At 41.8% G+C, this 27,917-nt stretch overlaps 1 protein-coding gene across 1 annotated transcript in view; it reads right to left on the bottom strand.

The window, feature by feature from the left end:
* The window catches only part of KCNK9 (potassium two pore domain channel subfamily K member 9), a 95,706-nt gene that overhangs the window by 6,607 nt on the left and 61,182 nt on the right, over positions 1-27,917 (bottom strand). The window lies entirely within an intron of this gene.

The raw sequence follows: 27,917 nt of genomic DNA, 5'->3' as shown, positions 1-27,917 counted from the left end.
GAATATAACATTTCATTTTTAAATTTCCTATTATTTTTTATTGCTTATGTGCTATCATGTTGTTGTCAACTCTTAGGGACCACAGAGACAGATTTCCTCCATGATCCTATTATTTACAGGCTGCTTTTCTACAAGGGTGTACTTGAAGCAATGTACAATTAACAGCAGTCAGATAAATCAAGCACTGTTTTCATTTTGCACTGAACGGCAAGTGAGATTGTACAATCACCAAGCTCCAATTCTTGAAATTCTATGACTCTGAAACAAAAATTAATTGTGAAACTAACTACCAAAGAGGAGACCGTAGAGGATGCCAGTACCTAGCTGGCCTTGTCTGTACTGAGAAGCTGAGCAAGATCAGATCTGATTAGTAGTTTGGAAATTCTACGGCTGCAGTCTATGGTGAGAAGTGACAAAGGCATCCCAGAAGAAGAAAATAACAGACAATTTCTTTATTGCTACCAAGAAAACTGGGCCGTTGTCTCCAGCCAGTCATTCAGGATCAAAGTGAGCTCAAGGACATCTTTATTTTTAGGACAATAAGGTACCGCCAGTTACAAATTCTGAATGTCTGTTTAAAAAAACCCATAAATAGCTTGCTTAAAAATGCCCGAGGTGGGAACAATCATTCCACTTGTTATTCTTGAGAAGACTACATAGTGCATGATATGAGCAAAATACAAGTGTATTTTGAATCTATAAAGTAAGCAAGAAGTGAGCTAATTAGAATTACAAAGGGAGTCAACTTTCTTTATAGCTAGGCAGTGGACTATACCAACAGATGAGGATAAAAACTCTGAACTTCAAATGAATCTCCCGCATCATCCTGGATACAGGTAGTTCTCACTTAACAACTGTTTGTTTAGCGACCGTTCAAAGTTAAGACAGCGCTAAAAAAGCTACTTACGACTGGTCCTCGCACTTATGTCCATTGCAGCACCCCTGCAGTCACATGATCGCGATCTGGGCACTTGGCAACCAGCTCACACTTATGACAGTTGCAGCATCCCGGGGTCATGTGATTGCCATTTGTGGCCTTCCCAGCTGGTTTCCCAGCAAGCAAAATCAATGGGGAACTGTGTGATTCACTTAATGACCAAGTGATTTGCTTAACAACTGCGGTGATTTGCTCAATGATTGCCGCAAAAAATGTCATAAAGACAGGTGTGGTCACGTGATGTTTCACTTAATTACTACCCCGTTAACAACAAATTTTCCAGTCCCTATTGTGGTCATTAAGCTACCTGTATAAGCAACAGAATCCAGTGTATTTTCTCTCATAAAGTCTATCACATCATTTGGCTGACTCTTGATTCAGAAGGGCAGAAGGTTGCTCCAGCATTACTCAGAAGAAGGATGGCTGCCTCATCATGAAAAATTATTCCCCTTCCACCACCACAGAGAGGACTATAAGTAAATCCCATTAACATAGTTCAGTGCTTGTCAGAAAATCAAACAGATGACAAGCAAAGAGGCAAGATTATAAGGGTCACTCAGAGAGAGGGAGACAATGGCCACAACATCCGTACTTCTTCTCAGAGTCGGTCAACAATTGGAGCAGCATAGAAGCCTAGTAAAATGAATCAGTTGATTGATCAATCAATTCAGCATGGGCAACCACCAAGAAGGATGCTGAGTTTTCAGCAGTAGCTATGGCTTGAAGAAGTCAGTTGGCACCTCCTTTTCATTATTAGTTGTTTCCAGTTTGATTTTCTTGTATTTTTAAGTAATGCATTTGTTTCATCAATCTGAGATGTAAATAAAATAAAATAAAATAATTTAAAAAACAAGCAATCCATTGACTGAGGGTCCACGGAGAGGAGCTTAGCAGTGCTTCCCTTTGGGAATCCATAGAATTCCCTCCACAGAATTAGAAAATCTGAAGTGGCATGTCATCTGCTTTGACATCATCAGGCATATTTGTCTATCAAAGGCCTTTGTCTACATGTTTCTATTTTTCTTTAATCTAAACTTTCTATCTCTGTGTTCCTATTCCTATGTTGGTAGCACTATACTTTCTTATCTTAACTATTTCTTCTTTAAATCTTTCCTTTTCCCTTAGGTCTTGAGCTCTTGCAGCCAATCTCATTCCATTTGCATGTAAAACCCTTTTCATTCCTCTATAGATTTGCAAATGGGCTTTTCTTCCCCCTCTCCCCCCAGCACTCCCACTCCTCTGTTTCTGGAGCTGGTGTATGGAGTTCTGCCCCTGGGCTGCTGTGTGCCATGAGCTTGGTTGGGTTTGCAGACTCTGGTTGGGCACTGTGCCCCTCAGAAGTCTTGCAGCTCCAAGAATTGCAGTTTTCTCTTGCTGTCTGAAGACAGCTACTGGGGTGCTTGCCTTTGGGTCGGAGGCCTCTCTTCCCTGCGTCTCTGCTGTCTTCCTGGCTTGACTCCTTTCTTGACACACCTATCCCACGAGCTTGCTTCTGGATCTCTTTTATGAAACAAACTCTCCAGTTAAGGAGAGGGTGGGGCTGTTTTAACCCTCCTTCCCAGCAACACCAAAACTCCAGATCCCAGGAGGGAAAATATGCCTTCTCACTCTGGGTGGTGAGTTCACTCTTCTGCAGGGCTTAAATTAAATGCTCACCCCTCCATAAATAACTTGCACATCCCAAACTAGCATTCCAGGGAGAATGTTGGGCTGAAATCTCAGGTGATCTTCATTTACAGTTTGAAGTAGAATAGCCAATGTGTAGATCCTCCACATCTGCCTCCTCTCTGCTCACGTTGTTGGACAGGTGCCCACAGAGTTCACATCATGCCTGACCTGATGTCTCATATTAACACATTCAAGAGATATCCTCATCGCACGCCTCTCTCCCCCTTTGCCCATCTGTCAAACCTCCTAAACATTATATCACAGGACGAGTCAAACCTTGAACAAGATTCAGTCAGAAAAAGCAGATGGACAGACAGATACAAATGAAATAACAACTCTTTAGGTCAATCCAGAAACCCTATCCCATATATCAGTAGTTCCAGAGTATCTAAGGTGCAGAATATCTCATTTTTAATGTCAGGTGATGCACCCAGGGTGTCGTTATACAAATTCAGGTTGATCAGGATTTCATTTAATCACAGAGTTGACAAGTTGGAATTGGCCACTAAGGCTATTATTTCCATCCTTTTTGGGAATGCAGTTCAAAGCATCCCTGACAGATTGTTCTCCAGCCTCTACTTCTAAGGAATCTGGAAGCATCATGTGGATACTTGCTGTTTACCTCTTGGTATCTCCAACAGGAAGGCAACAAGAAAGGAAAACCTCAGGGCTTGACCCAGGAAGGGGTACAAATATAGTTCTGTAGAGGTTGGCCAGAGGAGCAGCACATGGTAGTGTATGATGGGAAGGGTCTCCATCCTCCTGGCTGCACCTGACATCCCCACCTCCTTCCTCCTGGGTGCATGGTACAGCTTCTGGCTATGGGCTATGTAGTGTTTCGCTGCCATCACCCACATTCCTAGAGGAAGGAAATAACTTGACCAGGTTCCTCCTCTAAGAGAGATGGATTTTTCATAGCCTGTGCAATTTGCTCACCTGTAACCTGGGCATAACAATGGTGATGGCCATAATAATGATGGTGATAATGGCAATAATGATGAGAAATGAAAACAAACTCCATAACATCTCCTCTTTGCCCTAGTAGCTTTGAGTTCTGTGGCCAGAGAACAGCAGCCTGTTCTCTTTTTAAGGCTATAATGGTAGACCTTCGTGTTCAAAGAAGACACACTGTTGTGCGGTTCATCTGTGAACACAAAGGCAGCTCTGCAGTCCCAGTCTGGAAGTGCAGAGTCTACCACAATGGGGGTGCTGGAAGTCGACTATTGCCGTAATTGTGAGTGTTCTTCTGTGACGCCACTCATGGTTTTCTATCAGTTTTTGGTGGTGCCTGTCCTCAAAGCCAGCGGAGGCTTCATAGCCCAGGCTCACCAGTGGGTTCTGTCAGCAGCCTCAGCTTCTAGTTCCCTTGGCTGGATGTCACAGTGGTGTAGGGTTTCTTTCACAGTGTCTTTGTATTGCTTGTGTGGACAACCTCGAGGTCTCTTCCCAGACTCCAGTACACTATAGAACAACTGGCAAGGCATACGGTGGTCATCCATTCGGATGATGTGTCCCACCCACCATTTCTGAGCTCCGATGATCAGTGATTCAATGCTGGTGGACTCCATGCAATCTAAGACCTCCAGGTTGGAGACACAGTCTTGCCAATGGATGCCAAGGATGGAGCACAGAGTGTGCTTGTGAAGTTTCTCCAGGTGTTTGATGTGTCATCGGTATGGAGTCCAGGACTCACATCCATATAAGAGAGAAGGGATAACCACAGTTCTGTAGACTTTCAGCTTTGTGGAGATATGGATGTTGTATTGGTAGAGCACTCTAGTATGCAGCTGTCCCAGGGCCTGGCTGGCCTTGCTGATCCTGGAGTCAATTTCTTTGTCCAAAGATCCATCGCTCAATATGATGCTTCCCTAGTATTTGAAGCTTACGTTTGTCAGCTGAGTGTCATCAACAGTGATTTTTGGTTGGTATTTGGCATGGGCTGGTAAAGTACTTCAGTCTTGTCCAGGCTGATAGTCAGGCCGAAGAGCATAGCAGCGTTTGAGAATTTGTTCGGCATCGACTGTAGATCACTGTCTTTGTGCACCAGAAGTGCACAGTCATCAGCACTTCAGAGGGTTGAATGACTGTATGGAGGCACTTCATCCATGCATTTGAGCAGCAAAGGTCAAAGAGAGAGCTGTCCAATTGGTACCTGATGTACACTCCCTCCTTCAGACCCTGGACAGCATGTGACAACATGCAAGCAAAGAACAGATTAAAGAGGACTGGGGCTAGCACACAATCTTGTTTTACTCCATTGGAAATGGCAAATGCAGCTGATGTATCACCATTATAAAGGACCTGTCCTGTCATTCTGTTGTGGAGTAGCTGAATCAACTTTGCAAATTTCCTCGGGCATCGATTACATCTCAGGATGATCCAGAGAGCCTCCCTGTTTACAGTGTTAACAGTTGTCAGGTCAATGAAGACAGAATAAAGAAGTTTGTTCTGCTCAATGCATAACTCCTGGACTTGCCTCATGGCAAATATCATGTCTGCTGTACTCCGTTCTGGCCGAAAGCCACACTGCACCTCTGGGAGGTTCCTTTCCAAGGCAGTGACAAGTCTGTTCAGGAGAATTCAGGCAAAGATCTACAACTACAGGTGAGATACCCCTGTAGTTTCTGCAGTCTGATTTGCTTCCCTTATTTTTATAGACAGCCACAATAAAAGCATTGCGGAAGTCATCAGGCATCTCCTCTGTGGACTAAAAGTCTTCCAAGATGTCTTGGAACGCCTGTAAGGTGTTTGGGTCTAGTGCTTTGTAGATCTCAGTAGGAATGCCATCCTGCTGAGATTTTTTTAAGGAGATTAAAAGAAAAGCATCAATCTTATGATTTAAAAATCAATTTCATTAAAAATAAGGGAAAGAATAACCTTCTTGTAGCTTGCATTGCCAAATGCCCAGTTACAATAGGATGGAATAAGGCATTTAGCACTGATGAATATCCAAACAGTGTCTCAAATGTCAGTCTTCCATAGAATGCTGTAGGGAGACTGGGACACAGATCCGATGGGTGGGCTCTGGACTCAAGTAGCTTGAGATGGTACAAAATATACAAGACTTGAGTTAGCACAAAAACAATAAATTTGGGGTACATAAATCAGAAGCAAATTCCTTGAGATAATTAGCAGACACTTCTCAAATATGAATTCATAAAGGAATTGGAATTCATGAAAATAAAGGTATCTGAACACAGATCCTGGAACACAAGTCTGAGTTTACCTCTGAGAAAAGGGAAGTCCCCCCAGCTTGCATCTGAAGCCAGACGGTCCTGACTAATCCATGACTCCCTGGATTGCTACTTTCAAACAAAGTTTTGGAGCACTTCCTCTTAGCTCCTGTTAATTGAGATTTCTGGGTCACAATTTGGTGCCTCCTCTCCCCTCTGGCCCAGATGCACTTAGCTTTGTTCCTCCCGTGAGCTCAGGTGTCACACTGTCCACCCAAAGTCTCTGCCTCCTCCCCGTATAAAACAGGCCTTATTTCTGCTCCCTGAAGGTTTTCTTGGCTCTGAGTGAAATGTTCGGTCCCAGAAATGTTCAGCTTCACTCCTACCATGGTTCCTCCTGACCAAGTGCTACTTAGTTCTCTGATTCTCGTGCAACCTAGCTCACCAAGGCCATGTTGCCTTTCTCAATCTTCATCTTGCTTACATCTTTCATTTGTAGTGTGTGTGAAATTCAAAGAACATGAGTCCTTTATCATGCTTCAATCACTTCCTCATTCAGATGAGATTTGTCACTGTCCACTGCCTCCATAGGGCACGAGGGGCCAATTAAGATGGTCTGCCTGAGCACCTCTTAGTCCCAACAGATCTCAGAAGATGCTCATAGGAAAGAATTGGCTGGAATCAGAAGGCAGCCAGGACACTTGATGTAATTGCTCCTGAGTGGTCTCTGTCTGGTCAATCCCAGGGTTCTCTTTGGTATACTGAGGACCTCCAGGAGAAGTTGTGGAAAAGAGATGCCTGGAAATTCAGCGGAGAAAGGCAAAAAGCAAATCTGATCAAGCACAGGTAGGAGCTCATGTCTGAGCCCACCCTGTGGTGGTACTTCTCTGCTCTTACCATATCGAGGGTTTTGCAATTCTGCAGCCTTTCTGAAAGCTTACCTACCCATTCCTTGTCAAGGAAAGAGAGGCAGAGTTTCTCCCTGGCCATTGTGACTTGTTAGCACAACACTCTACTGATAGAAATACTCAAATCATGCTGGAAACAACATCTTATATTATCTAGGATTTTTTTTTTTTTTTTTTTTGTCTGTATAGTCCAATGAAGTGGAGACAGGGCTCTCTAGTGTGTCCTCTGCCAATGTGGACTTGATCCGTACCCCTCTTGTTTTCTTTGGCTGCTAGGGGAAATGTGATGGCTGGATCCAGGAGATGATTAATATTTCCTTGAAGGAGGGGGTGCTCCCATTCTCTATGAAGGAGCTGGTGGCACACCCCCTTCTTAAGAATCCTCCTTCGGGCCTATTTGTTTTTAAATAACAGACCCAGTCTCTCAATGTCCATGTTCAGGGAAGGCTGTTGAGAAAGTAGTGTGGAGCCAGCTACAGCTTTCCTTTGAAGAAGCAGATAATCTGGACCTCTTTTGGTTTGGATTCTGGACTGGCATGGAATGGAAACTCTATTGGTTGTTCTGGCTGATGACCTTCATTGGAACTGGATGGGGGAGTTTATCTTTCTTAATCTAACTGGACCTCTCAGTGGCATTTGATGTCATCAACCATGGTGTCCTTCTGGGTCACCTATATTGTTGGAAGCTGGGAATACCGTACTGCAGTGATTCCATTCCTTTCTGAATGAGCATTTGAGAAATCAGCCTTGTGGGCATTTATGGATTCAATCTCCTGGAAGAAGTCATTTGTGAGTTTGGGATGAAGTATCACCAATACATTGATGCTACACAGCTTTTCATCTTCACCTTAGGCCAAGCTGGAGATACTGTGGATTAGCCTTGTGGGTAATCCTAAAAAAGACGTAAAATGTGATGGCTGACTTTTTACACACTTAGAAACGTGGTGGACAATTTTTTCTACAGGTGGAAAAGGTCAGTTGCTGTTCACACATGTGCAATATAGTAGCTGATTTTTTGCTCATGTGCAAAAATTAGAGCTGGGTTTTTCTGCACAAGCAAAATGGCAATCCAAACTATATAAAAGTTGATTACTTGCACACAGGTAATAAACAGGTCATGTAAGCTAGTGATAATTGTATTCTTCCCAGGGAATGGAATCCCTTTCCACACTTTTCTTACATTTGCACAAATCAAAGGATGATGCTTCTATCTCTTTTTTTAAAAAATGAAATCTGAAAATTCAAGCAAAGGCATGGCATATTTTAGCACCTTTTCTTTCCTTAGAGTGGAACTGCTTTTCAAAGTCATTTCTCTGTCTCGCTTTTGCTTCTTTTGACCTCGTGCTGCTCCTCAGTCCTGTGGTGATGCATCTGTTTTGGTTTACAAGCTTGCCATGACATCACCTCATCAGATTTAGCACTGTCTCATCATCAGCAAAACTGTGTGAATCACCAGATTCGGCAGGACTCAATGGAGGTGTAAGGAAATGAGGCCAAGAATTTTAAGGGCGGTGACCAAAGCAAATTGTCCAAGGTGAAGACAACCAAAGTGAGGGAATTTCATCTCAGTTCTTTTCCTCAGTCTTGGAGTAAACAGTCAGGCTTTCTCTTTTATATCTCAAACAACAGCCTCATCTGCATGGCCAATAGTCAGAGGTTATGGGAGTTTCAGTCCATAACATCTGAAAGGAGCCAACGTTGGAAACACTAGCCTAGACTTTTTGTCACTAGAGGCTTGCACTGAAATGTTTTAGTCCTTTCAGATTTTTTTCAACATTTGCAGCTTGCTCATTGGATCAAGCAGTTGTGACATTTGGAAGATTAGAAGGAGACCAAAAAGCAAAAAGAAAAAAAACGGTGTTACAAAAGCTGATCTAGAATTAGCCTGATTCTATGTGATTAACATAGTCCTCATCAGGCATACCTGTTGCCCCTCAAAAAAACTAAATGTTCTACTATATTCAATACTGGTAAGACCTCACCTTGAATTCTCTAAGTTCTGAATTTCATGCTCCAAGAAATATTTGGACAATCTGGAACAGGTGGAAAAAGCAACAAGGATCAAGGGATTAAGGTCTTATGAAGAAAAATTGAGGAGTCTGTAAATGCTCAGCCTTGAGAAGAGGGGGATTAAATATCCTTCTTTAAATAATTGAAGATAGACCTATTTTCTATCACTCCAGGTAAAAGAGATGGAACATTCACTCACAGGGAGGCAGATGCCAGTTGACTGTTGGGAAAAACATCCTAAGAGCAGTTCAAGAGTAGAATCCATGACCCAGAAAGGTGACAGTATTCCCCTTGTTGGATTAATTCAAGAAAAGGCTGGACGACCATCTTTTTGGGATACTTAATTTGGACTCCTGCATGAATGTTGCTCTAGAATCCTTGAATTCAAAAGGGCCACTAAAGCTATGGAGTAGGAATTGGATTCCAAAGCTTCAGTGGTCCTTTTGAATTCAAGGATCCCAGAGCTACATTCACAATGCTTTACTCAGTCACTGAATTTTCTCCATTCACACAACACATTGAATCATAAACATGCCAACATGCTAATCCTAAACCAACCAACCAATCCTAAGTTTAACACAAACCAAGCTAGCAAGCTGTGCAAACACATCTGGGAGGCTTTACTGGACCTGTTTGGGCAAACTGTGAGAATACAGCCACTTTCTCCTTCACGAAGGAAAGTGAGCATGCAAACCATAAGAGGTGAGCACCGGTCAGCTGGACTAGTTTGACTGGTTCCTTGCATTCCCTCAAAGATATCTTGACCCGAATTCATTCCTCTAGCACCCGCTTAAATATTTATTCATTTCTTAAAAGTTTCTGCTGTTTTGCCATGAAAAGAAGAGGAAGAAGCAAGCAAATGTGCCAAGTAGGTGTTCCATATTAACAATAAAATCAGTGGAAAATGGGGCAACAAATTAGTATTGGTATTCAAAACTATACGTATAGTATAGAAAAATATAACCTACTTTTCTACAAAAATGAAAAGGTGGTTTATGTAAGAGCAGCATAGAACAAAATATGATTATATAAAACATAACCTCAGAATAAAGCACATGAAGAACCAGAACAATCAGCCAGGAAAAACAGACCAATCATGCACCAACCTTGACTCTCTTCATCAAGGTTTGGAATCAAAACCTCTCAAGTGGAGAAAATCTTATCAATCTTAAGCAGTCTGCTTATTTATTTATTCAATTTAGGAACCGTCCAACTCCAGACCAATTCTGGGTGGCTCACGATGTAACAAACAGGATAAAAATATAAGACAAATGATCATTAAAAAACAGGTGGCAAATTCAGCCAACAACACAAGATATATTCAACAAGCCGGCAAGGGGCCCCAGCCACCTGGCCTAAAGCCTGGGAGAACAGCCAGGTCTTTAAGACTCTCTGAATTGCCATCAGGGTGGGAGGTTTCATACAAGGACTAGTTTCATACTTCGACTGATGTAGGATATGTCACAACAGGGTCATAATTTTGGGACCCAATTTGGGGGCTTTTCAGGGTTTGGGAAGGGTTAAAGAGCACAGTGAAAAAGTGGGAGTAAGATGAAATGTAAAGACGAAACTCATGGCGAGAGGAACAGCAATCAGTTTTAGAATGGCAATGGTGATATTGAAGTGGTGAATAACTTCTGCCTTTTACTGACTATCAACAGTAAATGAACCAGCAGTTAAGAAATACACTGCAGATTAGCACTTGGTAGGGTAGTAATGAAAGCCTTGGAAAAGATATTCAGATGCTATACTTACCAAGATCAAAATCATGCAGCCAGTGGCTTTCTCTGTGACATTCTATAAAGTGAAAGCGGATTTTTAAGTAGAATAGAAAGAGTATTGATGCTTTTGAACATTGCTGTTAGATAAGACTCCTGAGAATATCATACATAGCCAAGAAAACACACAAATGGATAATACAATAAACCAATCCAGAGGCACTTGAGGCTCAAATGACCAGGCTCCATATTTTGGACGTGTTATGCAAAGACCCAGCTCTCTTGAGAAGTCCATAGTGCTGGAAGGAAAGAAAAGAAGAGGATGACTAGCAGCAAGGTGGACGGGCTGGGTGATGGGTGATGGGTGATGGGAAGTGATGGGTACACCATTAGAAGACCCAAAGAGCCAGACTGGGGACAGATCATCCTGAAGAAGACCTCTCTGTGTGGTCACTAAGAGTTGATGCTGACTTAATAGCACATAATCGATCAATCAATCAAGGATGGGGTTGATTTTCCTCCCAGAGGCTTCCCATTCCCATTCCTGCCCTTAATTTTGCATATAAAGTATCACTCCCCCAATACAGGAATGTCTCTTTCCTATACTAACTCACACTGAGCATTTTAGGGAACTAAACGCACTTAACAAATAGGGAAGATCCATAACAGTCAAGGCAGTATTGCAACAGGACTCTGGACAGTGCAAGGGGAAATATCTCATCGAATGCAGGGCAATCTCACCCAAAACAATCTTTTGTTTTCCTGGAGGGCAGAAGACTTCTGATGCTCTACATGAACTGACCAGTCTGGATACCTTCCCACCCTTTCCATGGAACTGTTTACAATCACTGGTTCCTACAGCATGGGGTCAGCAAGTCTACAAGAAGAAAGACAAAACTGCATCTTCTTGTCTGGATGGTCTTGAAGGGGGGGGGGATAATGGGTCTCCAAGGAATGCTTGTTTTCTTTCCTTCTTATCCCAAGATGGAGGGGAAATTGAGGCCAGAGACGCTTAAGAGTCTTATAGTCAATGGACACCCTTTAATCTTGTTAGATTTATGAGATTAATGACTACACCTCTTATGCTTGATTATTTTGGAGTTCTAATGCTTTCTTTTTTGCAAAGTTGAATAATGGCAGTGTTAGGAAAGACAATTTTCTATTCCTCCTCCAATGCTAGTATTAAGATTAGGGCTGCATCACACAATGTCTCATGTGTGGTAGCATATTATATCCAAAGCCAATCATGTTAATAGTATCTGTGGGTCCTGCTACCTTGAAACCCATTTATAAAACAGGACTCAAACATCTCCATGAAGAAAGTCATAATAAATGATCAACTACACAGTGATGGCATTAAAATATAAGTTATGGAGGGAATTGGCTTCTTCAGTACTTGACATTGTAACATTCAGGTCAACTACTTCAAAAACCCATTGCCCCATAGCATTTTTACATCCTCTAGACTCCACTACAATGCAAGCTCTCAGAGAGCAAGGGAGAAACTTCCTCATACATGTCTACTCCCTATTATTTAAGCAATTATGGTCATGACCCATGTCTTTTCTGGGGTGATAATGGCCACCTTAGATTACTGCATTCATGCACTATTAGTCCCAAACTATCCTTAGCTGCCAGCTCAGCTATGAGTCTGCTAATAATACTCCCGGCACCTGCTATGAGACAATCTTTTCTGAATTTAGAGGCTCTGCCAGAAGGAAACCCCTTCAATATCAAAAAGATTCAATGCATTAAGAAATGGCTATCTTGGCTAGAAAAGATCCCACTTGTCTTCCTGGCGCCATCAGAAAATATAGGATTTCACTTAACAAGCAAGAAAGGAAATCTCAAGCTTGATGTGGCCAGAAGTTTTCGTTTTTCCTTCCCCTGAGAGCATAGTCATACTGTTTCACTTTTATTTGGATTTCTGTCCCACCATCTGCCTGATAATCACAATGTTTTAAAGCAAAATACATGAAAATACCCCTTATAAACAAAATTTATATCAAGAATGGAACCACTGTTGAAATCTGCATCTCTCATATTTCTCAACATTCCTGGAGGCTTTGGGCCAATCACCCAATCTTGTTCCTTTTGCAGAATGTTGTACAATATGCCAGAAGCTGCATCTGGATGGGTCAAAGCAGAAGAAGGCTTGTCCAAAATAAAATATTCATCTCCATTTAGCCTATCTACTTTTCTTCATAATTTGATTCTGCCACATCCACTCTCTCCCATCTTCTGCAGTCCTTGTGAGAGCCAGTGTGGTATGGTAGTGAAGCTGATGGACCAGGATAGGAAAGACTTAGGTTCAAGACCACCACTAGCCATGAAAGCTCACTGGGTGACTCCAAAGTTTGGGCTAAACACTGTCTCTTAGCCCAGCTCACAGGGTTGTTGAAGTGTGGATAAAATGAAGGCAGACCTCCATATATACTGCTTGGAGTGGAGGTCTTGGAGAAAAGGCATGATGATGATGATGATGATGATGATGATGATGATGATGACGACGACGACCCAAGGTTTAATTTCTAAATTCCAGAATTTAACATAGAAACTTCTGTTAACCTTGGTGTTTAACTGGTGATGGTTCCCCCATTACTTGCTTATATTGCAGGTTTTCATATATGTATCTGGGAAAACAGTGATACCATGTTGCCATTAAATGATTAAAATGGACCACAGAGTGGTTTGAATTCAGCTCATAATGGAATTGGGACATTCTGATCTGAGAAAGTTTGCTTCTGGAGGTTAGGTACCACTTCCTATATGGATTATCAGAGAAATCTGGGGCAGCTTCACTTGCATGTCTTCACCCCAAATGGCCAGCGAAGGAACCCAGACCAGTTTGCTTGTGCCATCTGCTCCCAAAGGGCCTTTAACTCTGACCAAAACAACGCTGATCTATATTGTGCAAGTCAATTCCTCTTAGTGTCTTAAAATAGGAAGCCACCTCTTGTGGGATATAGATGTGCTAGACAAATACGAAATAATAATTATCCCCAAAGCCCATTTATATGGGGGGGTGGGGAGAAAAGCCAAAGCTGAGCCAACATTGCTCAGAATATTTTTTTTTTCCTAAGTAAAATTTAGCATTTTCTCCCCGCTCGACTCTACGCCCACTTCCCAGAGAAAGATAACATTCTGCAAAGTATTTCCTGGACCTTTATGGGAAGAATCAGTGACTGTTTTAAAGATAATTGACTGTTCTGTGCATTTTTCCCGCCAATGCCTGAGGTCTTTGGCATTTTATGACAGAATATTGATTTGCAAATGTAGAGAAAGTTATGCTTCTGCATTTCTTATTGTTAAGTTATGACTTACGGTCAAGGGAACCAGCAAACCAAAAAAAAACCCAAATCTTTTCCATGCAAGGAAGTTGACTAGCTCCAGTTCATCTTCTGGGGAGCACAAGATCAATAAATATGGAATGTCCTTTCAACACCTCGTTCTTCTTCCATGGTGGTGGGGAGGGCTCAACCACAGTGCCTCAATATGCATTTTGTTTCTCCCTTCCCACCCCCCATTTGCTTTATCATTTTGTTTTATAATTATATGGTACCCCACCAGGAGATGCAACACATATAAAAAATAGGAGCTTTGACTGCAGCTGGCATCTTGACTTTTTTGACCATACCTTCTGGACACCCCTGTTATCAATGTGGAGAGCTGAGAAATATTTTAAGAAATAGAAAGTGAGAGCAAGGCAGAAGGAACAGCCCCAACCTTTTGATCTGGAAGGTTCCAAAACTCTGATTTAATCTGTAACCAAGAAAACACTACCACATGGCCTTTTGACAAATCTCTAGGTTCTAAGAGCCTTTGCAAAACAATCTCAAAGGCTCTTGAGATACTAACATCTCTTCAGGTGTTTGATAGGAATAACCCAGTATGAGATCATTCAGACATTGTTCATCAGTGTCTGGCAGGGTAAGTTATCCTGATGATCTGAAGGTTAAAGTGTTTCTCTGTATGCCAAACCCAGATTCAGAGTCCCATAGACACCAAGAAGCCTCACACCTAATGAAAACAGCTGGATGCAGGCACATCTGCATTAGAGCTAAAATTATATAAAAGGCAGAGGTGTTGAGCAATGGAGGAGGAGATGGCTAGACATGGCTGGAGTTGTTTGGGTATAGCCTGGAGTTATTGTTTGCATCAAGGAACATGAGGAGGAGGAATCTTCAGTTGAAGACCTAGCAGGACTAAAGGACAGAGCTACTGAGGGGACTTGCTGGTGGAAAGGTCTATGGCTTCTAGGGGACATCAGTGACATTAGCTTGACAAAGGTGCTGGAATCCCAGAAGCTCAGGAAAAGTTTATTTTTCCCTCTTCCCCTCTCCCCAACCCACCCAAGGGTACAAGCAACCCAGGAAGTGACAGACCCTACGTGAATCAGGGATGGAGTGAGTGGCACAGATAAGCTCCATTTGAAATTGTCTGTGGAGAACTGTAGATGTACTGTTTGTCAAGCCAAGGCCATTTTATCGACTGGAAATGCACACAAATTATCCACCTAACAGCACCCTAACAATAAACATTGCCATTTAGAGAGGAATGGTGTTCCTGACTCTGTCTCTGGAAAGTTCCTGTCCCTTTTTCTCACTCTCTGAAACCATGGCAGAAACCTTTATTACTTCTTTTTGCCAAAGAAAAAAGAAACGAGGGGCCTTAGATTAATGAAAGCTCACTGATTTGGCTTTTCCCATCAGAAGAGATTCTTATGTTCTCTCGCCACCACATCCCCTCAGGGTTCGGAGCCTAAAAACTGCTTTGGGCCTCATGTCTCTATGGGTCAAGGAGGAGTCTGAGGACGCCTCCCAGACTGGGAGGCGACCCAAACTGTACTGAGGTTTGCATTTTCCTCTTCACTGCGTTATATATTCTTGCCTTGAAGGGGAAGACATTTAGTTTGATAAAGTTTAAGTGCTGAGATGAAGTCTCTTCCTGACAGTTCAGATTTTTATTTTATGTTCAGCACATCCACAATTTAGGAGAGTGGAAATTTAAGCCAAATGCATCCATTATCTACACAGCTAAACAAAGTTTTGCTGACCTCCGTTGTTCACAGCCATAGGAATCCACTGAACTGTGTGCACATCTGGTACTTAAGTTATCATTTCTTTTCACGGAGAATCAGCATTAAACTTGTGAAGTCTCCTTTGAGTTGAGCAGAACTCCTAGTGACTCCATGAAGATGTCCATGTAGTTTTCTTGGCAGTAATACAGGCTTTCTTAAGTCTGTCTGTCTGTCTGTCTGTCTCTCTCTCTCTCTTTCTCCCTCTCTCTCTCATTGTTCCCCATTCTAACGTATAGCCCGGAGACTTCCTGGCAGTCTCCCATTCAAATTCTAACCAGGTCTGGTCCCACTTAGTCTTTGAGATCACCCAAGAACAGGTAAGTGCTAATTATCTTCCTATTCCTGAGACACTGGCCTTGAACTGACTCTGAGAGTCCATAGATGTTGTTCTGCAAATAATAGGGTTCAACACAAAGATAAACCCCCAATGATCTGCCATCTCATCTTTGGTAATTATGAATCCTTATGTCAAGGTTAATAGGCAACAGGGGTAGATTCCAGTCCCTGGGGAGTTTCAGACTACCTGGAGGGCTATCTGTTGGGGATAATTTAGTGGATTTCTATACTGATGGTTGAAAAACAAATTTAAATGAAGAGTGCTGGCTTAAATGCAGGCCCATGCTATGTATAGAGTAGGTCACCAAGATGTGGGAGAGACTCTTCAGGAAATCATGGGGATTGACTACCAGTCAGAACAGACTCTTGGTCTAGAACATGGCACCCAGGGATGGCAATGGGGCATGCCTACCTCCCAGACTTTCTCCCTTATTTGATTTTTTAAAAATTTCCTTTAGTTTAAAACAAAATAGAAGCTGCCTCAAACAAAGATAGTTGTATAAAATACAGTGGGTGGTTTTTTGTAGTACATTGTTGATTTGTGGCAGTTGCGCCATCAAAATTCAGCAGCATGGTTGAAGGTTGCTCAGAGGGCCTGCGGCAAAGGGCTTCAGGGGCTTCAGCTTGCCCCTCTCTGATCTAGTCCATCAACAGAAAAGAATCTCTCTCTGCTCCAAGTCCTTCTGTCTCTCACTGGTTGCTTTTGGTGATGGTACCTATTTTTGTAGGCTCCAAAATTTCTGATGAAACATGACAGAGTCCTGAAGGACTCCGTCCAGTTCTGGATGCTACAGTTTAAAAGAGAGATGGAAATGATGGGGCAAATTCAGAGTAGAGCTACCAGAAAATAAGAGGTATGTAAAGTAAGCCTATGAAGAATAGTTAAAGCAGCTGAGCACATTGAGGTTACAAACAAGAAAGCAAAGAGAAACATGAGCGAGCTACAAATACCTAAAGGCCTTCACACGCAAAAGGAAATGGAGCTGTTCTTTGCTGAAATTGCTAGCAAAAGAAGGAGTAATGAGATGAAATTCAAATAAAGGAAATTCAGGCTGAATGTTAAATAGAGCTATCCGGGGGGGGGGGGGCAAAAAAGTCAGTAGGATGGCCTACATGCAGTGCATGTAAAAAAAAGATGATGGGGCTTCACAATTGCAGTTGTGGCCACCGTATTGATTTTTTTAACTCACACTCCTCCCCCCCCCAACAGAAGTTCCTGATGCCAGAATGAATTCCCTACTTAAGCCATAGAACAGCCTGCCTAGAATAATGGTGGAGTCTTCTCAATGGAGTTTTGCAAATGGGTTGGATGGCCACCTGCTGGGGAAGGTTAAGTAGACTCCTACATTGAGAAGAAGTTAGACTAGATTACCTGTAAGGTCCTTTCCAACTCATACATTCTGTTACTTTTGAGTTTCATTCCAAAACTAGCCTCCTTGTGCTTTAGTGAAGCACATTTGAAAAGCGGGATGGAGAGAATCATGTCTTTTATTAGCTTGCAACCTCTTTAGCCAGAGAAACCTCCCTTGCATTCTTCATTTAAGCCTGCATCTTCAATCACAGACTCTTCCTATCACCCAATTTCCCCTCCTTAATCAGCAAATGTAGAAGGGTTGTCCACAACTCATAATACTTAGCATTTTGGTAATTAAGTGGCATTATTAGGAGTAGCACCATCCTATGTTCCTTGCCTAATTAAGTGGTCAGTAAATGAGATCTTGAAGATCATTAGTCAGGTCTGTTACTGTATTGGGTCTTCTTTTTTCCCCCCTGTAATGAGCTGCAGAAACTTGTGTTTGATTGTTGGCAAAGGATCCTGCTTAACTTTCAGTAGAAATACTCAATATACATGTACCCCTGGGGGTCTGCATTGTATTTTCTCTGCTCAAAGCGTAGAAAGAATAGGGAAGGGCCTTGAAGAACAGAAGGAAGAGTCACTACCAAGGCAATGGCTTGAACCTTGGCCAAGAAAATAATGTGAAAAAGTGTCTCAGATAAGTCCCTCTCTACTTCACATGAAGATAAAGAGAGGGAGGGGGAAGCACATTCGGACTTGCAAGATTCTGTTGCTAATGCTGTTACAATAAAAGTAGTCCTGACCTATATGACAGTGGCTTCTTCATCTGGCCTACCTTGTTCGGCTGACACAAAGATGAATTAAGCCAGACCAGTGTTGTTGGCTGATATCAATAGAAAAGAATATACGTAGCTCAGGGTTGAACTGTGGAGTCCTTGGGGTTCTCTGAGCTTGGTTGTTTTCTTGCAAAAGATTTATTACCCAGTTAGGTAACATCTTCAGTGCTAGAATGGAGTGGGGTTTGCTCTCTGTTTATATAAAGTTGTTGGTTGATATACTAGGACACTTGCTAATAGCTCACATCATAATTCTGTTCATGCCACCTTATGCTCACCCAGCCACACCAGTGCCAACCTGAGCTCCGCAACATCACTACCCCTGTCTGAACATTTGCTCAGGAGTCCTTCTCCCTGTTGCCACCAATTTTGTCCCCCTCCCCTCAAAGTCATGCTTACTTATTTAAATACCAGCTATAATTATGCGTTTAGATGTGACAGAGCCATCAGAGTCCGCTCCACTTCAGATAGCTGACATGTTACATTCCCCAGATTCAAAGCATGAAGTCATTTATGAATTTCCTGAGAAAACTCAATGTTTTTTAAGAAAAAATAAATAAAAACCTCAAGATTTTTCCTCTGCTGAAGTACTTACCACCAGGAAAAAAAAATGAAACGCATAACTGAATCGGACCATATGTTACGGCTTGTTGAATTTTATAGCTCAACTGATGTTATTAGTTCTCAGCTGCAGCTTCTCTGTACTAATTTTATATATTGCTGGATTGTATTGACTTTATTGGCCTGAATTGATCACTCTTTCGACAGCTTCAAACCGAAAGTGTGCTATAAAAAAATTCATTGTGTAAATATAGGATGAGTTTGGTTAATTGTGCTGAGGCTCAAAGTCTTCTAAGTCTAAAATTCTGAGACCAAGTGAATTGTAACAAATAGAGACATTTACTCATGATGGAGAAATCAATGGATCAGGAACATGGATTTAATATCCAGGAACTATGCTGTGCATGCATGCCAAAGCAGCTTGTTTTACCCATACATATAATTTATAACCAGGATCAAGATTCATCCAAAATTAAGGAATCTTAACAAGGAACATTTGCACATGACCTTCCAAAGCAAATGAATGGTAGCACTTCATAGTGAATGCTGGTTGCAGGGAATCACATTTAATATTTAGCATTTTCAGCCACAGAAGAAATTTGGAGGAAAAGTGGCAAGGGAACATTATGAGCTGAACAAATAATGAACCAAACCAAACTAAATTTCAGCACTGTTGCTAGGAATGCAACGTAGCATTCAGCACCAAAGCATGCATTCATAGAACCAATAGAACTGTGGAGTTCGAAGGGTTCAACCCTCTGCAATGTATAGGACAGTGTTCCTCAGCCGTAGCAACTCCAAGATGTGTGGACTTCAACTCCCAGATTTCTGGGAGTTGAAGTCTACACATCTTAGAGTTGCCAAGGTTGAGAAACACTGGTGTAGGAAAATCAACTGGATCATTCTTGTGAGGTGAATATCCAGACTCTTTAAAATCTCTAAGAAATTAAGAAGCCACCATCTTCATAGGCAGACTGTTCTACTGTTGTATAGATCTATATGGAAGATTGTCTTTATATTTAAATGCAATATGGGAGCTACAATTTAAATCTGTTATTTCTGGTCCTATTTACTGTATCTATGGAAAATAGTTCATGGCCGTGTGGCTTCCCTATACCTGAACATGGATATAATGTCTCTCCTCAATCTTCTGTTCTCCAGATTGATCAACCCATTTCCTTCTGCTTGTCCTTAGAAGACATGGACTTAAATCCCTGTATCATTTTTGTCCCTGTATCGTTTTCTCTGGGCTTGTTTAAATCTGCTAATATCTTTCTGGAAAGGTGGGCTCATGTGATGGAATGGAATTATGAAGGCCAGGCTCAGGGAGATAAGCACGTTCTTAGTTCACCGCAAGAGCGTGGGAAGTTCAAGAGGATGAGGCTGGCACCTCCTTAAGGAATTTACAGTGTTGTGGCTGGCTGGCTTGGGAGCTAGGGTTCAGTCTGAGGAGATTTTCTGTCTAGAGGTTGTAACTAATAAACACAGTAGAACTGAATTTGCATTGTCTCTTGGAGTTCTTTGGGCTAAACCTGACAGCTCAGAACTGTACACAGAGCTCCAGGTTTGGTCTCACCAATGTCAAGAGAGAGGCTATTACTTCATCTAATTTGCTTTTAAAATGTGTCCTTAATCTGGTAGCTTTTATTCTGAAGAAAAGAAGGGCCATGGTATACTGTACTACTCTCTGCACCATTATTGTAGTATGGATTTCCAACATCCCAATGATTTAGGACTAAAAATCCCTACCACCTGCTACTTGCACTGTGATGTCCTGAGGGCATCATTTTCAGCAGCCTGGTAGTATGGTTCCCCATCCATATCATATTCCAGAACAGCTTTTCTTTAAAAAAAAAAAAAAAAACCTTAAAATTAAAGTGTGTTTTTTGTCCTCAGTAATAATTTAAAAACAGTGTCATGGTTTCAGTGTCATGATAGGGGAGACTTGCCATTTTTATCCCCATTCAACCAAGAAGCTCAGGACATAACAGTGGATTAATCAGCCTTTGTGGGTGAACGCAGCCAACATCCTGAAGGGTTTTCAATTGCCAGAATAAAAACATTTCCTTAAGAGAATTACAGAATAATTGCTCCTGGAAGAATAGCTAGAGTAGGGTTCTTAAAATCACAACCCTCCAGGTCATTATAGGTAGCCCAAAACAATATTTAGGAAAAGAGATGCCAGAACAGAAGAAAGTGCCTCTCAGACGCAGAGCAGGAGAAGATCTCCTGGCAGTAAAGCAGCAGCTTCCTCATCTTGACTAGGCGCTGCTGACCCACCCTTAGACTGGAAAGACTCCATAGGCAGAGCAAGCCAAGGGGTACTAGGTGCCTTCCTAGACCTACATTGAGGAACCATCACAGCTAGGGCCAAGGATGGTCCTCCTCCCCCTCCCACCACAGCTCTTCCTTGCTTCAGCCAGTAGAGCTAGGAATGCAGCTGCCCCATGGCCCTGCCCGTGATGGCTTTACTCCTTTCTTCCCACCCTCTAGCAACCTAGGCAGATGGGAAGCACCACACTGAGGGAGGATGCAGGATCCACAAGCCCAGTGCAGAGCAATGGGCTAAAACCAACTAGTAGAAGCAAGGAAGGAGTACCTCCACCTAGACCAGTGTTTCTCAACCGTAGCAACTAAGATGTGTGGCGAAGTCCACACATCTTAGTTGCTAAGATTGAGAAACATTGATCTAGAGCTTCATCAGTTCTGCATGACAAGAGGGTTTCTGGAGTCCTCTGCAAAGCCAGGAGCTTAAATGGCCCTAGCTACTCTCTGTATACATGTACCATATACCCAACCTGATTGTCAGTTGAAACCCCAATCATCAGTATATGACCATAAAGTAGCCTCAAAACAAAATAGCAAAACAAAAAAAAAAAGGAACTCTGTTTCACAATAAAGATTAGTTGTGACTACCTCCTTAATTTTTTTTTACCCCACCCCCACCCCTTTCAGGGTGAATGCAGTTATGCTTAATTGTTTGCCATGTTATTCTTCATTTTTAACTTGCTGGAAACTTTGTATCAATGTATGTAAAGGCTGCAATGTTCGTGTTGTCATGGGGTTAGAAGGAACCTGGAGATCATTAATCCAACACCCTGCCCAAGACAGGAATCCTTACCCTTTACTTGAAAGCCTCCACTGATGACACACCCTCAAGCTAATGAACTAGTCCTGATGAACTTTGTGATGATATGAATGTAAGACCCCTGGGCTAGAGTAAGGACTGGCTATAACAACAGTCAACTATAATCCACAGAAACTTGTGCCTTAACAGGTCTTTTGTGCCTAACATCAGACACAAAAAGCTAGAATCAGGCAAAGCTAGAATCTTCCAGCTTTTGATCAAGCCCTGGCAGAATACCATAAGATATGGTCAAGATACTACCGCATTCTTCATATCAGAGAGAAAGAGAAGAAAGAAAGAAAGAAAGAAAGAAAGAAAGAAAGAAAGAAAGAAAGAAAGAAAGAAAGAGAGAGAGAGAGAGAGAGAGAGAGAGAGAGAGAGAGAGAGAGAAAGAAAGAAAGAAAGAAAGAAAGAAAGAAAGAAAGAAAGAAAGAAAGAAAGAAAGAAAGAAAGAAAGAAAGATGTATTGATTGCATTACTAGAGGTCTAAAAGATAGAAAATAGATTGGATCCAGATTTCATTATGCTTAGTACCGAAATCTTGCAATCAGTAAGACTTACATTCATCCTATTCTAAATATGATTAAACCCAAATTTAATTTCATTGCCTGCCTGTGATCTAGTCTGAGTCTTGAAGCATAGTTTGCTTTGTTTAGTTTAACTTAATCTCAGCAAAAGCAACTCTCTCAATCTTGCCAACAGCCTAAACCAGAACTGGTCCCTTCTATGGATTGAAACTAAAAGCTGAAACTGCTGAAGAGCAGGTGACTCACTTGGGCTGCAGCTGTGGGGAGCCGTGCCTGTTACAGAAGGCTGGAAGATATATTTGTTCCGTTATCACTGGGTTTCATTCAGCTTTCTCTGCACTTTTCCCATTTCAAACACTGAATGGGAATTCCTCTCATAATCCAACCATCAGGACAATGCTTTTTCTGAATCAGCTGAGCCCCCTTTCCTATTGAGCCTCTGTCTTGGGTACATCTGAAAGCCCAAATGCAAGAAAGCAATTTCAAAAATTGGTGTACTTCATTTGAACTGAAAATCAAATTAAACCAAGCAAAAAGTTAATATTACCATGCCAACTGGAGGTGGGAAAGACATTGCAAAACCATTTGAGCTGTGGTGGGCTGGGTAAACCAAAGACTAGATAAATAAAGACAAATAATACGTGCAATTAGATAGCCTTTGTTTTGGAGAATACCTTTAGAGATACTACTAATGTATGAAACAGATTTCTCCAATCTGATTTATTAGAAAACCCGTTATTCATCCATGACATTTCCATGTAAACAGGAGAACTATCTGATAAGCTGAGAACTATAATTAGGGTGGAAGACCAATAGATAACTCACTGGCAAGTAGCTTCTGGTGAGTTGAACGGCTGGGAACTGAGGGATTTCAATCAAGCTCGCAGCCATAATGCAGCCTATATGGACATAAGGTTCGTACGAGCCTCATTTCTTAACCACTTTTGGATGTAACTAATCTAATTTTGTAACTTCCTATCTGTTGAGTTACAAAACTCATTATTTCCAGCTAGCACACAGAAGGCTGGGTGTGTAGATTTTATTACCTCTACTAGTTCTCAGTTGAAACAAGTGCATTTGAGGGAGATGATTTTGCTTCCACTACACATAGCTCTATCTCCCAAAAAAAACAGCCTATGATTTTCATCTTCAGACTCATTTTCAGTTGTGAGCTCTTCTCAATGGGTGTAGAGAATTGTAGAATTGACCTTGGAGAAGGAATGCAAAGGAATTGGCAAACATAAATTAAACCTGGGAAGGCAAGATAAGGTAACAAAGAAACTCAAGATTGTCCCATCTTGACTCTGTTATAAGGGGGATGGAAGGGGAAACCCTATCAGGCTTTCAAAATTCTGTTGTTATAGCTTAGCTCATAAAAGTAGAGTTCCAATATTTCTTATGGAGCCTGTTTCCTGATCTGGCCTACTTCAAAGGGCTACCACCAATCTTGAAAGTCTGACAGCGTTTCTCATACTCTCTTTCCTATAGAAAAGAGACTGAAGGCTTTGGAGAATCAAGTTTAGGGTTCTTTCTCATGTTATTCTGCCTTCCTGGGCTTAATTATGTTTTGCTAATGGCCTTTGCATTCCTCCTCCACAATCAGCTCTGCAGTTGTCTACAACAGGATCCTGTCTCTCCATTCATTCCATCCTCTATTATGTACCTTCATGATGCTGTAAGAAGAGGTCCTTTTGCAACTGTGAAGCTTTGGGTGCAACTTTCATGCAAAGATAGTGAAATAAAATGAAATTCAAGGTCCCCTGCATTAGAAGCTTATTCATTGGCATTTCACATAATAGGGGTTGGGCAACCTCTAGGATCACCTTAGTGGGTAGCCCCTGAGCCCCCAGTTTGCAGCCCTCAAAGCCCAGGCATTCAGTAGAAACCACCATGACATCATTATGTAAATAATGTGTTTGTGCAATGACATCATGATGAGCATAATGTCCCTTTCCCCCCACCTGAACGCCCATGTTCCAGATCCCCCTCTGACTTTGATTGTCAAAAACTGAAAGGAAAGTTTCCTGTTATGTCAAGGGGGGGTAACACTAGGAAAATTCTAATGCAAGTCATAGAATAGGTATATCATGATTAAAACCAAGGAGGAAGAGGAAGAGGAGATACCCAAACATCCCCCATATCCATGATCCACCCACACATGAGATATAGTTTCACTGCTTTTGCACCCCTCAGGTGCCCAAATATGTCCAAGCATCCCTTGGCCACCCAAAGGTTGTTCCCCACCACCAACCCTATAGTAAAAGTTATGAAGAATGCTCTCAGTCATTCCTGCTTTACATTCCCCCCCTCCCCTTAGCATAACATAGCAACCTCTCTGCAAAAAGCAACATTCATCATTAACAAAAATCCACACTGAGAGTCCTAAAAATAGCATGAATCTTGGGAGCACCCAAACAAAGAGTCTCCCACACAACAAGCATTTGAATTTGATGTGAGATCTCAAGACTGCTCATTTCTTCCTGGATAAATATCCTGAACCTCGTCTGTAGTTCACCTCCTGTTCAAAAGGATTGTAGTTCAAAAACAGCACATAATTTGCATGCAGAAACTTCAGTTTTCAAACGCTGTCATTGCCAGCTATTTTAGCTGCAGAACAACTCCGAGGAAATGGATTATCTGAACGCTTTTCAGTCAGATTCCAGACCTAAACATGGAATCGCATCAGTCATGCTAGTGGATGACTCGAGATGGGACCTGGAGGGAGAGAGTGTGCCTCTTCAGCTTCTCTTAGATCTCTCATCAGCATTCAATATTATCAACCATGGTGTCCTTCGTGACCACCTAAAGGGTTGGGAGTTAGGGGCACCATTTTACAATAGTTCTGCTCCTCCCTGTTCCGGTCAACAATAGTGAAGGAGTATCTTTTTCCTGCCACCAAGGGATCATCCAGACTCTTGCTGGGTTCAGATAGTAGCCCTAAGATGCAAGCCTTGAGGGTAGGAGAAATGGCTTAGAGAAGCAGTAGAAGCAGGATGAGACCAAATATGGGGAAGGAGGATAAGAGACGAGAGTGCCACAAAGTATGCATCTATAATCTAGATTATATATTATAATCTATAATCTTGACTCGTAGAGGTTCTCCAGCACTTCAGATAGAGGGTTTACTTAGTTATGTGAAAGTGTTGGCTATTGAACCTGAAAGCATTTTCGTGGAAAGCAATTGCTGTTCCAATGAGCAACGAAGAAAGAATGGACATAAAAGACAATAATTTTCAGGTTTGAAGAAAATTACCTCTTTTTTTTTTTTTCCTTATTGGCCCTGATACTATGCTTTTAACTGTAGACTGAAACATGGAAATTACCAAAGAGGATTTTTTTTCTGTCACTTTCTTTCCTGCTGGGGCTACCATATCAGGCTGCAAAATGCCAAATGATCACCAGATGGCAGCAAACAGACCAAGAAACCTATTTTTGCAGCCCCCATCTGGTAGCCCTGGTAGTTGGTGGTCTCTTCTCACCTGACATCTATGCTGAAACCTCAGGTTTTGCAGGAATTACATGTTCCAGCATTTCACTATGGATTCCATGTCTCAGGCACCATAAATAAATGAACATCTCATCAGTTAGCAGCCCAGATATGACAAAAGCAGGGAAAATAGGTGATAGGATATATCCAAGTCTTTTGGATCTGAAGCTTGGGAATTTTGAGAAAAGGGAAAAGTTTGAGCTTCACTGGATTCCCAATTATGTTCTCATGTGGCCATGCTAGCACAACACAAAGAAGCAAAACCCTCATTTTAGGTGAGCAGGTTGTATAAATCCAAATTCTGAGGTGGTGTCCCATCCAAGTGTTAACCAGGCCTGATCCTTCTTAATTTCCCAGCCCAGTTAATTCCCATCCTACTTAATTTCCCGGTTGCCAGATGTTTCTATATGTGGAGAATGCTATTAACATTTTCATATGTGATGATATTCTTGGGTACTACTAAAATAGCTGGGGAAAAGACAAAGACTGGAGTATTTCTACCAGCAAATAGGTGCTCTTCTAAAATAGGGCTATCATACATGGGCTGCAGAACTTGGAAAGGAGAAGACCACTAGATGGCAATGAAGAGATTTATGTAACTCTAACTAGCGGTTGTCCAGATTTTGCAGCCCGTATTTAAGTAGCCCTACTCTAGAAGTCAATGACTTGGGCACAATTCAGTGTTATTCCATCTCATTATGACACAAAACCTCATTACTCTATCAATAAATTCTGATTATTGAGGAAAGGAGGAGAAACAGCACTCTCTTTTGTGCCCTAAACGTAGCTGTTCAAACTCAATTATAGATTCCTGGTAAAATTCCCAGATTTTGTTCCATTATTGCTTTTAAAGCAAAGACTGTTGTCCCATTCAAAAACAGCAAGAAAGTTCACAACACCTGCCTTAATAATCATGATTATGATTATGATTAATACTATCTGGAACAAAAAAGCAAGAGTAGCAGCTGTGCAGGGGAGGGGGAAAACCCCAAGTATCCTCTATTTCTAGTGTGGTTTGAATAAAATGCTTTATTACGAAGGAAATTGTTGTTGTAGAACAAATATACATGCAAACAAACCAACATACAAGTTTTGTGGTTAATTGGAAGGATTTTTTTTTTATTTTGCTTGAGTCATATCAAACAAATAATAATCAGCTGACCTTAAGCATGACTGAATCTGGGGAACTTACTATCAGGTGTGCATATATAGGATTCCAGCAGCAGAATTTTCTTCCACGTTTTCAAAAGGCTAAAAGTGCCCGTTGTGTTGTGTCTGTTTAGAAATAAGTTCCATGGGATGGGCTTACACTGTAGAAACCCATGTCTCTTTCAATCTGCCATCATTTTTAATGTTGTTTTGAGCAAGGGCTGCGAGAATAACCTCGGGAGACAGAAGGAGGAGGAGCCACAGCCTAGGCAATGGTCAGATAAGAGACGTCTCAGCCCACAGAAGGAATGGGAGTGGCGAAAGCATCTCAGAAGGGACCCTCCCTCATTCTCTGGAAGGTAAAGGCAAGGGAGGGGAGAAGTCCTTTCACACTTGCAAGATTCTCTCACTGTAACCTTGCCATAAAGGTAGAGTTAGTACTCATGATTTCGGTTTCCTGTCTGGATGACCTCCAAGGGCTGACGGTGTTCCTGTACACAGGGTTGTTTGACTTTTTAATGTGTTTCCAGCAACAATTTCCCTATAAAGAGAATTTGTTTCAGGATTGGATGAAAAAGAAACTTTCTTTTCCTACAAAGTTGCTATTATTATTTTCATGCAGTCCTGCTCACTCCAGCTGTTTAAATCTCCTGAACCTCAGTGATGTTTCAGAGTCTTTTTACAGGACACTAGTCAAAGGCATCCCCCACTGCAATTTCCCTTCTTCCTCTTTCATACAGTGTATGTAATGCCATGACGCCTTGGCAATGGTATAAGCGCTGTTTTCACCATTTGCCCTCCTTGACCCGCCCTACAGACACCACTGCTAACAAGATCTGATTGCAGAATCTAATTTTCAGGAATGCAAGGTAGAAAAACCTTTCCCAGTTTTGAGAATGGTGAGCAGGAGCAGAAGCAGAAGGAGAAGGAGGTTATTTACTATGCCTTCAGTCTCTGGTGACCTCATTACACAGTCAATGCACTGTAGCGTCATAGTATTGTAAGGATTTTCCTCTTTCAGCTAATAAAAGAAAAACATCACCGTGGGCTGTTGTTTAAGCCCAGCAGTTGGTAATCAATCTGGAGAGACCGAGGCCATCAGA

The sequence above is a fragment of the Python bivittatus genome, unplaced genomic scaffold (genome assembly GCF_059951505.1).
Source record: "Python bivittatus isolate LINGU-HERP-01145 unplaced genomic scaffold, Pbiv_v1 ctg000590_np1212, whole genome shotgun sequence".
Taxonomy (NCBI): domain Eukaryota; kingdom Metazoa; phylum Chordata; class Lepidosauria; order Squamata; family Pythonidae; genus Python; species Python bivittatus.
This window is presented reverse-complemented; position numbering and strand designations above follow the sequence as displayed.